General features: G+C 37.1%; 1 pseudogene; it reads left to right on the forward strand.

The window, feature by feature from the left end:
* Window positions 1–995: 995 nt before the first annotated feature.
* On the forward strand, window positions 996–3,653 carry LOC137744567 (uncharacterized; annotated as a pseudogene).
* Window positions 3,654–15,486: the final 11,833 nt, after the last annotated feature.

A 15,486-nucleotide genomic window follows, 5' to 3' on the forward strand; every position in this document is an offset into this window, starting at 1 on the left:
TTTTTGTGAAAATTTGAGATTTTTAGCTTTAGGAAATATTTGCGTCGGAGTTAAGGAAAATATTGGAAGACCTTTGGACGTAATACCGTTTATTAGGTCCTGAAACTATTTTTTTATTGATTTTTTAAGTTGAAAATTTGAGAGTATCTTTGAATTTAGGTTTTAAATCATTAATTTCAAGTGTTTAAATATTAATTATAATAGATTTAGCATGGAAAATATATTTTGAAGAACATGAATATGATAGTTTGTAGTTATGATAAGAGAAATAAAATAAATGAAAAGGAAAATTTTGAACAGAGAGGGATCGATAAGAAGATAGCGACTTCTAGTACTAAAAATTTTGAACAAAAAATTCGTGACAATTGGAAGGAATTTGAGGAAATGGAGAATGGACATGGCCTCAAGTCCGCCTTACGTGACACACACATGTTTCACTTGAACGAAAGTTTTAACGAAGTTAACGAAAAAAAATCATTGTTTTGACAAGTTCATGAACCAATAGTCAAAATTTTTTATTTCAAGAGAATCGCTCCAATTGAGTTAAATTCGGAAACTAGTGCTCCAAATTTCCTCTATATATAAGGAAACCACCCAACTCCATTTTTAGTTGGTGCTCCCTTTTTTGTGTTTGAGCTCCTTCAAGGAATGCCCGAATCTCATCAAGTATCGCAATTGCATGCGTAACGCTTCAAGAGATGAGTCATGATAATGTTACCAAATTTGGGTTTCATTTTGTTTTCTTTTTTCACCTGAGGCTTTCAAAATCTTCTACTAAGCATCTATTATTTCACAACCTAGGCTGATAGAAGTTCACGTGAGATTTGGCCATGAGATCATACCGCCCTATCTAATTATTTTTTAAATTTATTTATACAGGAAATTGACAAAAACTAAAACCCACCTCTCTTTTTATATAAACCCATCACAACTTGCTACAACAAAAACAGCACCTGCAAAGTAGCAAGCAACCATACCTAGCTAGCTACTCGAAAATGGCAGCTGAGCTAAATGCCCGACCAGTTGGTGGCACCGAGACTAGCTGGTGCCGCGCCGTCCCCAGCGGCATGGGCATAACGGTGCTAGCCTTCCTTCTCTCCAAACCCCCAAAAATGCTCAACCTCCAAACCGCCCTCCACAAAATCCAAAACTCCCACCCAATCCTCAGCTCAAGCTCCATACAAACCCTAAAACAAACACGTTCTCCTTTGTCACATCTCCCACTTCCTTCGTCCAACTCAAATCTTTCAACCTCTCATCAACTCTAAACATCCTTGAAACCCTAGCCAACCCTAGCAACCGATCAGTCTCTCCCCTCCACCTGATTTGTGAACATGAACTAAACGAAAACACGTGGCAGCATCACAACACTGCCGATCCTGATCAGGACATGTTCTTTGCGAGTATCTACGCTCTTCCAGGCACCACGTGGGTCCTCGTGCTGAGGCTTCACGTCTCAGCATGCGACCGCACCACAGCGGTGTCTTTGCTAAGAGAGTTGGCGGGATTGATGAGTGGTCGAGATGAAGGAAGGGAGAGGGAGGTGGTAAAGAAGAAAATTGGGAACAAAGGGGAGGTTAATCTGGGAATTGAGGATCTTATTCCTAGTGGGAAGGCAAATAAGGGTTTGTGGTTACGTGGGATGGACATGCTTAGTTATTCTGTCAATTCTCTGAGGCTAGCAAATTTGAAATTTAAGACACCAAATCAGCAAGGTTTTCTCAGGTGGTGAGGCTTCAGATGAATCGAGACGAGACTCAGAGGGTTCTCAATGTAAGTTTTATTAATTAATTTGTCATTGCTAATTTGCTACTAATTAACACGCCTTCAACTTATATTCTTTGTACAATCTAAATCTAATAGGTGTTGAGTTTTATATGGAGAATTGTTATTAACATTCTAAAACTCTCATTTGGTACTCCAAACTTTGTATAATTAGAAAGAAAAATACACTTATGAGGAGTGTAGAATGAGATTTTTGAAGCGTTAATAACAGTTTCTTTTATATAAACGACACCAATGAATAGTAATGAAACAATTTAATAGAAGTAGTTAACTTCATAAAGTTTCTGATGCAACGTTATTCAACCGTCCATATATATATATATATATGCATGCATGGATTAATTAATAATTATAATTCTTGTTAATGAAATTAATCGAACTGATTTTTAGGGTTGCAAGGCAAGAGGGATAAAATTATGTGCACTTTTTGTGGCGGCTGGATTGATAGCAGTGGATAAGTGCTCAAAACATCGTCTGGATTATAAAATGAAGTACGGTGTAGTGACACTCACCGATTGTCGGTCCAGTCTCGATCCACCTCTTTCAGATCACCATTTTGGTAATTCAAAACCCCTAATGAGTCTATGTATCAAGCAGAATCGTTTGCTAGAGAAGCAGTGTCAAGCGCTTCTGCTACTATGGGAGCACTTTCGAAGAATAATGCTAAGAAGACTAAAATTTTAAACTAAATTTGCAAATCAAATAATGTATCACCAATATAAATTAAGCAAAGTGGCCTTTTACTACAGTGTTAGAAAAGAGTTGAGCTCTTGCATAACAACGTGAATTCGAACTCTGTTGGTGGCTAATCTAACATTTAATCTAACAAAATTTATCGTGTGACAAAAAAAATATATAAATTAAGCAGGTTAATCAACGGTTGAGTAATAGAGTTGGTTTGGTATCGCTGTGCTTTGAAAAAAAGTTGTTTCTGCTGTGCTGTGAGAATAAGCAGCTGTGAAATAAAGCAGCAGAGTGTTTGGTAAACTTTTTTGTAAAAGTGCTTTTGAAAAAAAAAACAGTATTATAGTGTTTGGTAAACTTTTATGTAAAACAGATGTGAAAAAAAGCTGGGTTTTGCAGCTTATTGTTTTTGGCTTTTTTTCATCCAAAACTATAAAAAAAAGCTGAAGCTGAATGTTTACCAAACACAAAAATAGCTCCCAGCTTTTTTTAGAATTACCTCAGTATCAAACCAGACCATAATCCAATAATCAACCACTATATCATTCGGTTTACAATTTTAATATTCTCCGTAGCACTACACACTTCCAAATATTGAGCCCTACTTAATCGTTACACGTGAGATAATGTCTTTCTATCACGCTCATTAAATCCTTTCATGTGAGCCCTACTAATTTTCCATTTTCTTTTTCAAGTTGAAATGACTATAACACCCTCATTGATTTCCAGGATCTTACCACTCTGCCATCCTCAACACACGCACCACCAAAGGAGGAGAAACTCTGTGGGAGCTGGCCAACAAAACCTACAAGGCCTTTGCAAGCTCAAAGAACAGCAACAAGCACTTCTCAGACATGGCCGACCTCAACTTCCTGATGTGCAAGGCCGTCGAAAACCTGACATTGACTTCTTCATCTTCCTTGAGGACGAGCTTCATGTCGGTGTTCGAAGACCCCGTGATTGATGATTCTAGCGACGTGCAAAGAGAGGCGGGAATGGAGGATTACATGGGTTGTGCTTCAGTTCATGGCGTTGGCCCTTCCATTGCAATTTTCGACGCAATAAGAGAAGGACGGTTGGATTGTATTTGTGTGTATCCAGCACCATTGCACTCAAGAGAGCAAATGCAAGAGCTTGTTGATAACATGAAGAAGATTCTTGTGGATTGTGATAGCAATGTATAGAGCGTGTGAGATTTTAATTACTTGTTTATGTACGATCACTAAGGGGGTTTAGAATTTATATTTTCAATAACGAGCTTGCTACATGCTAAGGTTTGCAGAGCTCAAGTGATTGAAAGCGTTTAGGTTTATGGTCTAAGGGGGTTTCAGAATTTATATTTTCAATAATGAGGTGAATTTACTAAACTCACACATCTTTAAAGTTAAGTTACACAAGTGAAGCTCAATTGGTTTTATTGGATGTCATTATTAAAAATAGGGTTAAATATTAGAAGAATAACAAGTGGTGTCTAGTGGTGATGGAGAAACAGCTCACCTACTATCATTGCCTAGCTATTATATTCGGTCCTCCCTCTCACCTACTGTTTTCATCCATTCCTTTCGGCTATTCCTATTGTAAAAGCCAAAGCTGGATAATAGAATAAGTTTAGAGGGATTGCAGGTCATCATGATGTTGGCATTAGCTTTGAAGGTCATCATGATGTTGGCATTAGCTGTCTTGTTTGTTTTTCCATATATGCCGCATCTTGTAACAAGTTTCATTCATGAAATATACATAAAACATTCAACATGGTATCAGAGCGGGCATCATCCTGAGCCAGTTCTGTATATCGAACCTACTGTGTTTATTTTTCAAAAACAATGGCAGATGGAAGTATCATTGCTTCTTCATCTGGAAGTGCTTCTGAAATGGATATCAATCCAAACCAACGACTCAGTTCAGTATTATTGAATGAGTTTAATTATTTGCCATGGGCAAGGGCTGTTAGTCTTGCTCTCGGTGGAAGATCCAAACTCGGTTTCATCAATGGCAGTCAACCTGCACCAGATGCTTCTTCTCCAGAATATGGAGGGTGGCTATGTAAAGATCAACTGGTCATGTCATGGTTGTTAAATTCTATGGAAAGGAATATTGCTGAAATCTTCAGCTATTCCGAGTCGTCTCTCATCCTTTGGACCACCGTGAAGGAGATGTATGGAAATCAAAACAATGCAGCTCGCATCTTTCAACTCAAGAAGGATATCTCCAACATACAGCAAGAAGGTAAAAGCTTTGTTCAACATCTTGGTTCTTTGAGAAGCATGTGGAATGAGTTAGATGTGTACAGACCTCACACAACTGATCTCTCTGTGCTCCTTAAAAGAACTGAAGAAGATAAAATTTTTCAATTATTGTCTAGCTTGAGCTCAGAATATGAGGATTTGAGAAGTCACATTCTCATGAACTCGGAGCTACCATCCTTCACTAGTATCTGTGCAACTATCCAACGTGAGGAAGTAAGGAGAAAAGTCATGAACAATGGTATAAAAACCAACGTGACAGAAGCTAGGGCTTACCTGACAAATGAAAAAAGATATAAAGGAAAAAACCCTCATTTAAAGTGCCTACATTGTGACAACATCGGGCATGTGAGAGACAAGTGCTGGATCCTACATCCAGAACTCAAACCTGACTTCGTGAAGGATAAATCCGCATCAAAGACAAGTCGAGCACACCCTCGTGCCAACACTGCAACATCTTCATCTATCAACAATGTTGATACCTATCAACAGTTCACTGCAAATCCTGCCATCCTTTTAAATGAGTTCGCAGCGTATCTCCAACAAAAGAAGGGAAAAGAGGATGGATCGGTTGATCATGAAGATGGAAGTACTACTGCATTGATGGGCAAATTTGCAGGTTTTTTAGCTGATGCTGATTATGTACCTCAGACAGACTTGAAAGGTATCGTAACTGCTTTCCAAACTGCTCTTAAAATAAATGAGTTACATGATTTTTGGGTTGTAGATTCTGGTGCCACAGACCATATGACTAATCAAATGTCAAAGTTACATAGATTTGAGAAACTACATAATCCTTCACATGTATCTGTTGCTAATGGTGAAGGTGCTAGGATTGTAGGAAAGGGAAAAATCCACCTGATATCTGATCAAATAGAGTCTATGGCCCTATATGTCCCATCATTTCCATTTCAACTTCTCTCAGTGGGAAGAATCACAAATTCCTTAAATTGTTTGGCCATTTTTTCACCAAAAACTGTCATTTTTCAGGATTGTATAACCAAGAGGACGATTGGTGAGGGGTTTTACCTTGATGGTCTCTATTACATATCAAAAAGCTCTTCCTGTGGGTTCCATGCCAAGTCAAAGTCCATCCATACCTCCATTCAAGCTTCCACCTTGTGGCACCAACGACTAGCTCATCCATCTCAACCTATCTTATCCACCTTATTTCCTGACTTAGGCAAAGAATCAACCCACTGTGAAACTTGTCATTTGTCAAAGGCAACAAGACTACCTCTAGGGTCTTCGATGTCTAGAGTTTCTCATCTTTTTGAGCTTGTACACTCTGATTTATGGGGACCAACAAATGAATCTTTTGATGGTTATAAATATTTCATAACTTTTGTTGATGATTATTCAAGAGCCACCTGGTTATATTTGTTAAAATCAAAAAGTGAGGTGATGGAAGTGTTTAAGGACTTTCACAACCTTGTCAAAAATCATTTTTCTTCTCAAATCAAAACCCTAAGGTCTGATAATGGCACAGAATACATGTCCCAAGTCATGACTCAATATTTGAGCAACAATGGCATCATACATCAAACTAGCTGTGTTGGCACACCCCAACAAAATGGTGTTGCCGAGAGAAAAAACCGAGATCTCCTTGAAAAAACTAGGGCATTGATGTTACAAATGAATGTACCAAAACGTTTTTGGTCTCAAAGCGTCATGACAGCAGCTTACCTGATCAACAGATTACCTAGTAGGGTTTTGGGGTTCAAATCCCCAATGGAGATAGTCAAGAACAGAAAGGTGGACTTGTCTCACCTCAAAGTCTTTGGATGCATCTGTTTTGTTCATGTTCAGTCATTACATCGAGACAAACTTGATCCTAGGGCAACTAAATGCATTTTCCTTGGCTACTCGTCCACACAAAAAGGGTATAAGTGTTATAATCCACAACTTAAGAGATTAATTGTTTCAAAGGATGTTCAATTTCATGAAACTAACTCTTATTACAGTAAGTCTCTGGATAGTACAAGTCAGGGGGAGATTATCTTGGACATGTTTCCACTGCCAAGGACTGAGATACACAACAATGCGGGTGATCAAACTCACACAATGGATCTTGTGGCTCCAAATCAACCGGATTCATATGACGACAGCAACATGCCTGTAGAAGATGAAACTCTACGTAGTATTGGTCCTGAAGAACCTTCAGAAGAGTCTCTTCCTACCATACCTCGACGAAATCCAACTCGTGAGAGGCACCCACCAGCAAGACTGCAAGACTTTGTTACGTACAAGCTCAAGCACCCCTTATCCAACTATTGTTCTTATCAAAAGTTGTCACCTAATTACACTGCCTATTTGAGTAATATATCTGCGCATGAAGAGCCTCAATCATTTCAAGAAGCTAACCAATCCCAAGTGTGGCAGCAAGCAATGCAGGATGAACTGCATGCACTCGATCAACATAAAACCTGGAGCATTGTGCCACTGCCCAAAGGAAAGAAGATAGTAGGCTGCAGGTGGATATACAAGATTAAATTCAACTCGGATGGGTCTATTGAAAGACACAAGGCACGATTAGTGGCCCGTGGCTTCACTCAAACATTTGATGTGGATTACAAGGAAACCTTTGCCCCCGTTGCAAAGATGAACACAGTGCGCGTACTCTTGTCTGTGGCTGTCAACAAAGGATGGCCTATGTATCAAATGGATGTAAAAAACGCCTTCTTACATGGTGAGCTTGAAGAAGACGTCTACATGAGATTACCACCGGGTCACTCTCAAAGTCATAAACAGGATGTTGTGTGTAAACTGCACAAATCAATTTATGGTCTTAAACAATCACCGAGAGCCTGGTATGCTAAGCTCAGTTCAGTCCTTATCAGTGTTGGTTTTGGAAGAAGCAATGCGGACTCCTCTTTATTTGTACGCTCAGGCACCGCTGGTACATTGGTTGTTCTTGTGTATGTTGATGACTTGATCATTACCGGAGATAACCCTGAAGAAATCAAAGAACTCAAGCACTCCCTTCAGCAACGCTTTGCAATAAAAGATCTTGGTGTTCTGAGATACTTCCTTGGCATCGAAATGGCTACATCTCACAAGGGCTTATTCCTTAACCAGCGCAAATATGTTCTGGATCTCCTTAAGGAAGCAAACATGAGTGATGCTAAACCGGTCCCTACACCTCTTGACATTAAACTTAAGGTCAGCTTAGAGGGTCAATCTCTTCCAAACATAAGTTATTATCAGCGGTTGGTTGGTAAGTTGATATACCTGACCATCACAAGGCCCGACATTACCTATGCTGTCAGTATTGTTAGCCAATTTATGCACTCTCCCACGATGGAGCACTTTAACCTAGTCAAAAGGATACTTCGGTATCTAAAAGGTTCTGTGGGACGTGGTATAATCATGAAGAAAAATGCAAGCACTCAGATTACAGGTTATTGTGATGCAGATTGGGCTGGCAATTCCATTGATCGTAAGTCTACAACGGGATTTTGCACGTTTGTGGGAGGCAACCTTGTCTCATGGAAAAGCAAAAAACAAACTGTCATTGCAAGATCCAGTGCTGAGGCAGAATATCGGGCAATGGCATCTACTGCGTGTGAACTAATCTGGCTCAAAGGTTTACTGTGTGACTTAGGTGTTTTCAATCATCAATCCATGTCCCTTTTCTGTGACAATCAGGCTGCAATGCACATTGCTTCCAACCCAGTTTTTCATGAGAGAACCAAGCACATTGAAGTCGATTGTCACTATGTTCGTACACAAGTTCAATCTCAGGTTATCCAAACGCATTTTGTAAGGAGCTCGGATCAACTTGCGGACCTATTCACAAAATCATTGGCCTCTCATCAGTTTCAGCTTCTTCTTGGCAAGCTTGGATCCATCAACCTACTGGATCCAGCTTGAGGGGGAGTATTGGATGTCATTATTAAAAATAGGGTTAAATATTAGAAGAATAACAAGTGGTGTCTAGTGGTGATGGAGAAACAGCTCACCTACTATCATTGCCTAGCTATTATATTCGGTCCTCCCTCTCACCTACTGTTTTCATCCATTCCTTTCGGCTATTCCTATTGTAAAAGCCAAAGCTGGATAATAGAATAAGTTTAGAGGGATTGCAGGTCATCATGATGTTGGCATTAGCTTTGAAGGTCATCATGATGTTGGCATTAGCTGTCTTGTTTGTTTTTCCATATATGCCGCATCTTGTAACAAGTTTCATTCATGAAATATACATAAAACATTCAACAGGTTTCAACACAACTACAACTTAATTATATACAAATACAAGTTCAAATTGCATCTCAGAAATTGTGGAACTTCATTTCTTCATTCACTATTGCTTAAGCAACTTCTTTCCTCATGTACATAAATAACTTGCATGGAACATGTTTATAGCCAAACAGCGTATCAATTCAATAATACTTGGTCATATCATGTACATGTCTTTTTCTACATGACAATACATTGAGACACCAGGATTACAATGACCATGTTGCATATACGTTGCTCTCTTTATGTACCCCACTATTTTAGACTTTTAGTGAAATTGATTTGGTGCCCTCCTGAAAGTTGACGACACCTAAATGGTCACTCGTTAATCCGTGTAGTTTCGAATAGAAATCGTGACTACAGGACATACGGTGTCCCTTCTAAGCTAACTGAATCCTATCAAAATGTTGAAACCATGGAACTTTGGCTTTGGCCACTAACAAGTCGAAGTCCATACTCAATTTTCACCTTCAAGGAAACTTCTTTTGGCATTATAATGATCACCCTCGATCACCGTGATGTATGCCTGCAACAACTTCTAATATTCATTTTTTTCCTTATAAGCTTAATATTCACTATATATATTTCTAACACTTCAATGCAACAAACGGTGAATTGCTTTGGTGGACATACGATGTCTTCTTCTTTTGGATTCAGGTTTAAACTCTCCTTTTTTTTAGTGTAGCTTACGATAATAAAGCTTATAATAAAATAAACAAAAGGGCTATTTAATTACTTGACTACCCCATCTTAGATGGCAACGACTAAGTGCTTCCTATTAAACTCTGCGAATAAAATGACAATGACCAAATCTTCCCATGACATGATATACTTTTACACCCACTTCAAGTTCTAGCTCTCACACTTAGACTCACAACTTGCTTCACCTTTCAGTACCGACTACTTTTCCCTTTTCACAATATGTTTCATCTTGATCAGTGTCAAAACGTCCGTAGAAATCAGATTCACCCCTAGGCTCTATCCAACCCGCCATGCCCATTGCATCGCCAATCATGAAAGTGCAGAGAAGAATAGGATTTTGATTTTGGGAGTGCTCATAAACAAGCACATACCGATGAGGACTGTGGTGGTTACTCACCGGTACCATGGGAAACAAACAAGTTGAGATCAAACTTGAAAGGCGAGTCTTCTCCTTTGCTCCCACACAACCATCATTATAACATTCCTTTTCCAACATCGCGAAGACAAGGGATTCTTCAAAGTAGGATGAACCTCATGGATGAACAACAAAGTATGAAGGGGGTTAAAGAAGAAAATGATGCCCAAGAGACGAGTTTTAATTTTCACAATGAACCCCAAATCAGGAAGCAAAAGATTAAAAAGAAGAAAAACAATAATACGACACGCCAGATATCAAGGATTTGAAGCATGGAAGTGAAATTTTCTGAATTAAGGTGTTCTTTCCAACTTTTGTAGGTTCAAAGAAGAAAGAAAAAGCACCTGAGAATCGCTCGAAAGTCTCACCAAGGCCGTCAGCTGGGGAACCTAAGAACCACAAAGATACTGGTGTAAGATGCGTACGTTTTTCCTAAATAAAAAAGTGGCACAGGTTGCAGTAATTGAAGTACTACTAGCATGCGCAACGGCAGCACAACAAGGTACTAATTAATTCGTTATGAACTTCCATCTTTACATATTTTTGTGTGAGGGGGGAGTTAGGGGGAGTTAGCCTGATATGATTATACGATTAAAACACAATAATAAAAGAAAGATGACTAACCTGATGTGGCTCCAGCATCCATGGAATCAGTTTGAACATGAAGAAAAGCTTTTGCAATATTGAGATCTACTACAAGCACCTAGCCGGATACAACTACTTTATGGGAAGCCTCCCAAAAGGATAAAATGTGTCTGTCAGGTTCAGTTTGTTGTGTATCTAGGGTTTGCAATTTATACTGGCTAAGGCATTATGGTTTCGTCCATAAAAGAATCTCAAATCCCACTTTCTTAGCCTATCAGTTAGGTATCATAAATACATAATTGTCAAGAACTCAATCAATCTTACGTGTATCCAAAACACGAAATACAAGATTGATTCAGCGGGAATTAAATCACAATTATATCATAATAAATACAACAGGGGTTCATCATCCCCGTTAAAATAAAATCCTAAGAAATTTTCTACACAATCATTTTCTCTAGTTGCACATCCTGTATGTTTTTGTCCGTTGATTTGCGATTTTTTACTTTATTTGATTGAAACATTATAAATAAGCATGAGGTACGCACAACTCAGAGTGTAGTTATTGTACAAAAATTAAGAAATAATGATAGTGATACTATGGAGAAGCTGATGCCAAATTCTTTGTTTTAGTTAGTCTGATCAACGAAATAAGATCCTGTAGCAATATCTTGCCTGGTTGCTGGTTCTTCCACAACAAGAAAAGCAAAGCAAGAGACAAGGAGGATTAATTATGCTAGAAAAGTCTACAATTTCTCCTAGTAAGATGTCGTAGCATTGTAAATTGGATTTATGATCCCCGTGGTGATAAAGTATTAATAAGATTGCCCCTGTGGTAAAAAAAAAAAAGAATTTAAACCCTTGTGGTGAAAGTTATTAGCAAATTTAACCCAAATGTGAGATTTGTCTTGAACCTCAGTTAAATGTAGGGATAAAAATGTCCAACCACTCTTTCTTTTTAGCCTTCTTCTCTCTTCCCTCTTTCTGTCTGTGTTATTGTACCTCCTCTCGGCTCACTCTCCAGGCTCTCACACATTTATTCTCTGTTAGCCATTTTCTTTCTGTCTCTGTAATCTTAAAAATGTAGGAATAACATTATTCGAAACCAAGACTGCAACACATTATCCCAAAAGAAACCCATTTAGGAATGTATCAATAATTTCCAGTTAAGTATTCAAACGAAGAATTGCAGACTTCAAGCATTAAAATTCAACTCTAACAAAGCAATAACAGAAGAGATTAGAAGCCAATTAAGCAAATACTTGCCTGCAAATCCAATGATTTCAACAATTTACACTTATCAGCAAAATTAGACCGATACTGGAGGCATTGGAGCACCAGATTAAGCTCAGCTTTTCGAGCCTGGGTAATCTGTCGCTGATAGCAGTCATACCGGCGTCCGATAAGCTGTTCAAATCAAGCACGTTGTCGTCGGAGCCATTGGTGGCAGAATGCAGCCTCACCGACGAAAGGTTAAGGCGCTCGTCAATGTGAACGGTGCGGACGTTGCGGAATTGGTGGTGAGGAGGCCGACGATGAGGTCCGGGCTGCCGGTGGTGCCGATGCAGAGGGCGGTGCTGCTGAGGCGCTCGAGGGCGAGCTAGCGCTTGCAGACGAGGGTGCAGGCATCACTGCTGGGCTTGGAGTCAAGCAACCCATTTGATGCAAACTTGTCAGACGAAAAAAAAGAGCTTCCATAAAAATAAAAATAAAAGAGTGTGGTTGACATTAAATAAAAAAAAAAAAGAACGGTGCCGCCGCGGAGGTATAATTACACTGATTTTATCCTTTATTAAGCCACCAAACTATTTTTCGTTAATTTTTTGAAGATGAAAAATAGAAAGAAAAAATGAAAACTAACAGTGGGGTCTCCCAAAAGAGATTTGTAGGTGTCCAAAATTTTGGAAATGTGCTAACTTAATTTTAGGAAACATGTGGTACAAGTAAAATGACTATAACTTTGACTTATAAGTTTATAACGAATATTGTAAAAGTTCTCAACATCGATTAGAGAAGTATGGGTTATAAATCACATTTTTTTTCAAAATTTGAAAATTTTAGCTTTTGGAAATATTTGCGTCGGAATTAAGGAAAATATTGGAAGACCGTTGGACGTAATACCGTTTATTAGGTCCTGAAACTATTTTTTTTATTGATTTTTTAAGTTGAAAATTTGAGAGTATCTTTAAATTTAGGTTTTAAATCATTAATTTCAAGTGTTTAAATATTAATTATAATAGATTTAGCATAGAAAATATATTTTGAAGAACATGAATATGATAGTTTGTAGTTATGGTAAGAGAAATAAAAAGGAAAATTTTGAAAAGAAAAGGATCGGTAGATACATAGCGACACTAATCCCGAACCGTTGCTATATTTCTAGCGATTATACGGGAATGTAGTCGCCAAGTTGCTAGCAACTAACTTCAGGGAAGATCGGAGGAACATACCGATCATAACATTTTTCCCCCTCCTTTTTCTTTTTCTGTTTCCATTGAATTTCTTTTGCTTAGTGCGTTACTTTATTCAGATTCAAATACCTTTTATATTTATATCCTTATTTTCGAATTTTTTGACATGGATTATAAGAAAATTTTCACAAAAAATACATTTTGTAGAACATCAAGATGATAGTTTTGTGTCGTGGTATGGGCAAGACGAAAATTTAACAAAAATAAAAAATAAAAAATCACTTTAAATAAATAATATTAATGGTTTAGACGTAGTCCAAACTCACGCGTAAACCCAAACGCATGCCCACTAGAAAGTTCAAGATGCCGTAGAAGCAGTGGAGGCCCATGAGGTTTAGTGTTTAGGGGCACATGAATAGTAACACCTTGAGTTCAAGTGTTTAGGGGCGTGTTAATTTTATAGCCGGTTTAATCTAAAAATATTTAGATTCCAATAACTATTGAAAAATCACTAAACCTGACACTTCTTAACTACATAAAATTAATTAGTGAATCATAATTACTAATTACTAAACCATGACCTTTAGCTCTAGAAAACATTTTACGCGGGAATTAAGGAAAATGTTCACTTGATGTGATTTTCTCCTTTATTAAGCTCCAAAACTATTTCTCGTTAATTTTTTGAAGTTGAAAAATAGAAAGAAAAAATGAAAACTAACAATGGGGTCTCCCAAACGAGATTTGTAAGTGTCCAAAATCTTTGAAATGTGCTAACTTAATTTTAGGAAACATGTGGTGCGAGTAAAATGACTATAACTTTGGCTTATAAGTTTATAACGAATATTGTAAAAGTTCTCAACATCGATTAGAGAAGTATGGGTTATAAATCACAATTTTTGTGAAAATTTGAAATTTTTAGCTTTAGGAAATATTTGCATTGGAGTTAAGGAATATACTGGAAGACCTTTGGACGTAATACCGTTGATTAGCTCCAGAAACTATTTTTTTTATTGATTTTTTAAGTTGAAAATTTCAGAGTATCTTTAAATTTAGGTTTTAAATCATTAATTTCAAGTGTTTAAATATTAATTATAATAGATTTAGCATAGAAAATATATTTTGAAGAACATGAATATGATAGTTTGTAGTTATGGTAAGAGAAATAAAATAAATAAAAAGGAAAAATTTGAAAAGAGAAGGATCGGTAAAAAAATAGCGACTCTAACCCCTAACCGTTGCTATATTACTAGCGATTAAAAGGGAAAACAATCGCTATATATGTAGCAACTAACTTCAGGGACGATCGGAGGAACAGACCGATCGTAACATTTTTCCCCCTCCTTTTTCTTTTTCTTTTTCCATTGAATTTCTTTTGCTTAGTGCGTTACTTTATTCAGATTCAAATACCTTTTATATTTATATCCTTAATTTCGAATTTTTTGACATGGATTATAAGAAAATTTTCACAAAAAATACATTTTGTAGAACGTCAAGATGATAGTTTCGTGTCGTGGTATGGGCAAGACGAAAATTTAACAAAAATAAAAAATAAAAAATAACTTTAAATAAATAAAATTAATGGTTTAGACGCAGTCCAAACTCACGCCTAAACCCAAACTTATGCCCACTAGAAAGTTCAAGATGCCGTAAAAGCAGTGGAGGCCCATGAGGTTTAGTGTTTAGGGGCACGTGAATAGTAACACCTTGAGTTCAAGTGTTTAGGGGCGTGTTAATTTTATAGCCGGTTTAATCTAAAAATATTTAGATTCCAATAACTATTGAAAAATCACTAAACCTGACACTTATTAACTACATAAAATTAATTAGTGAATCATAATTACTAATTACTAAACCATAACCTTTAGCTCTATAAAACATTTTACGCGGGAATTAAAGAAAATGTTCACTTGATGTGATTTTCTCCTTTATTAAGCCCCAAAACTATTTCTCGTTAATTTTTTGAAGTTGAAAAATAGAAAGAAAAAATGAAAACTAACAGTGGGGTCTCCCAAACGAGATTTGTAAGTGTCCAAAATCTTTGAAATGTGCTAACTTAATTTTAGGAAACATGTGGTGCGAGTAAAATGACTATAACTTTGGCTTATAAGTTTATAACGAATATTGTAAAAGTTCTCAACATCGATTAGAGAAGCATGGGTTATAAATCACAATTTTTGTGAAATTTTGAAATTTTTAGCTTTAGGAAATATTTGCATTGGAGTTAAGGAATATACTGGAAGACCTTTGGACGTAATACCGTTGATTAGCTCCAGAAACTATTTTTTTTATTGATTTTTTAAGTTGAAAATTTCAGAGTATCTTTAAATTTAGGTTTTAAATCATTAATTTCAAGTGTTTAAATATTAATTATAATAGATTTAGCATAGAAAATATATTTTGAAGAACATGAATATGATAGTTT

This window comes from Pyrus communis, chromosome 9, assembly GCF_963583255.1.
Source record: "Pyrus communis chromosome 9, drPyrComm1.1, whole genome shotgun sequence".
NCBI classification, from domain to species: Eukaryota; Viridiplantae; Streptophyta; class Magnoliopsida; order Rosales; family Rosaceae; genus Pyrus; species Pyrus communis.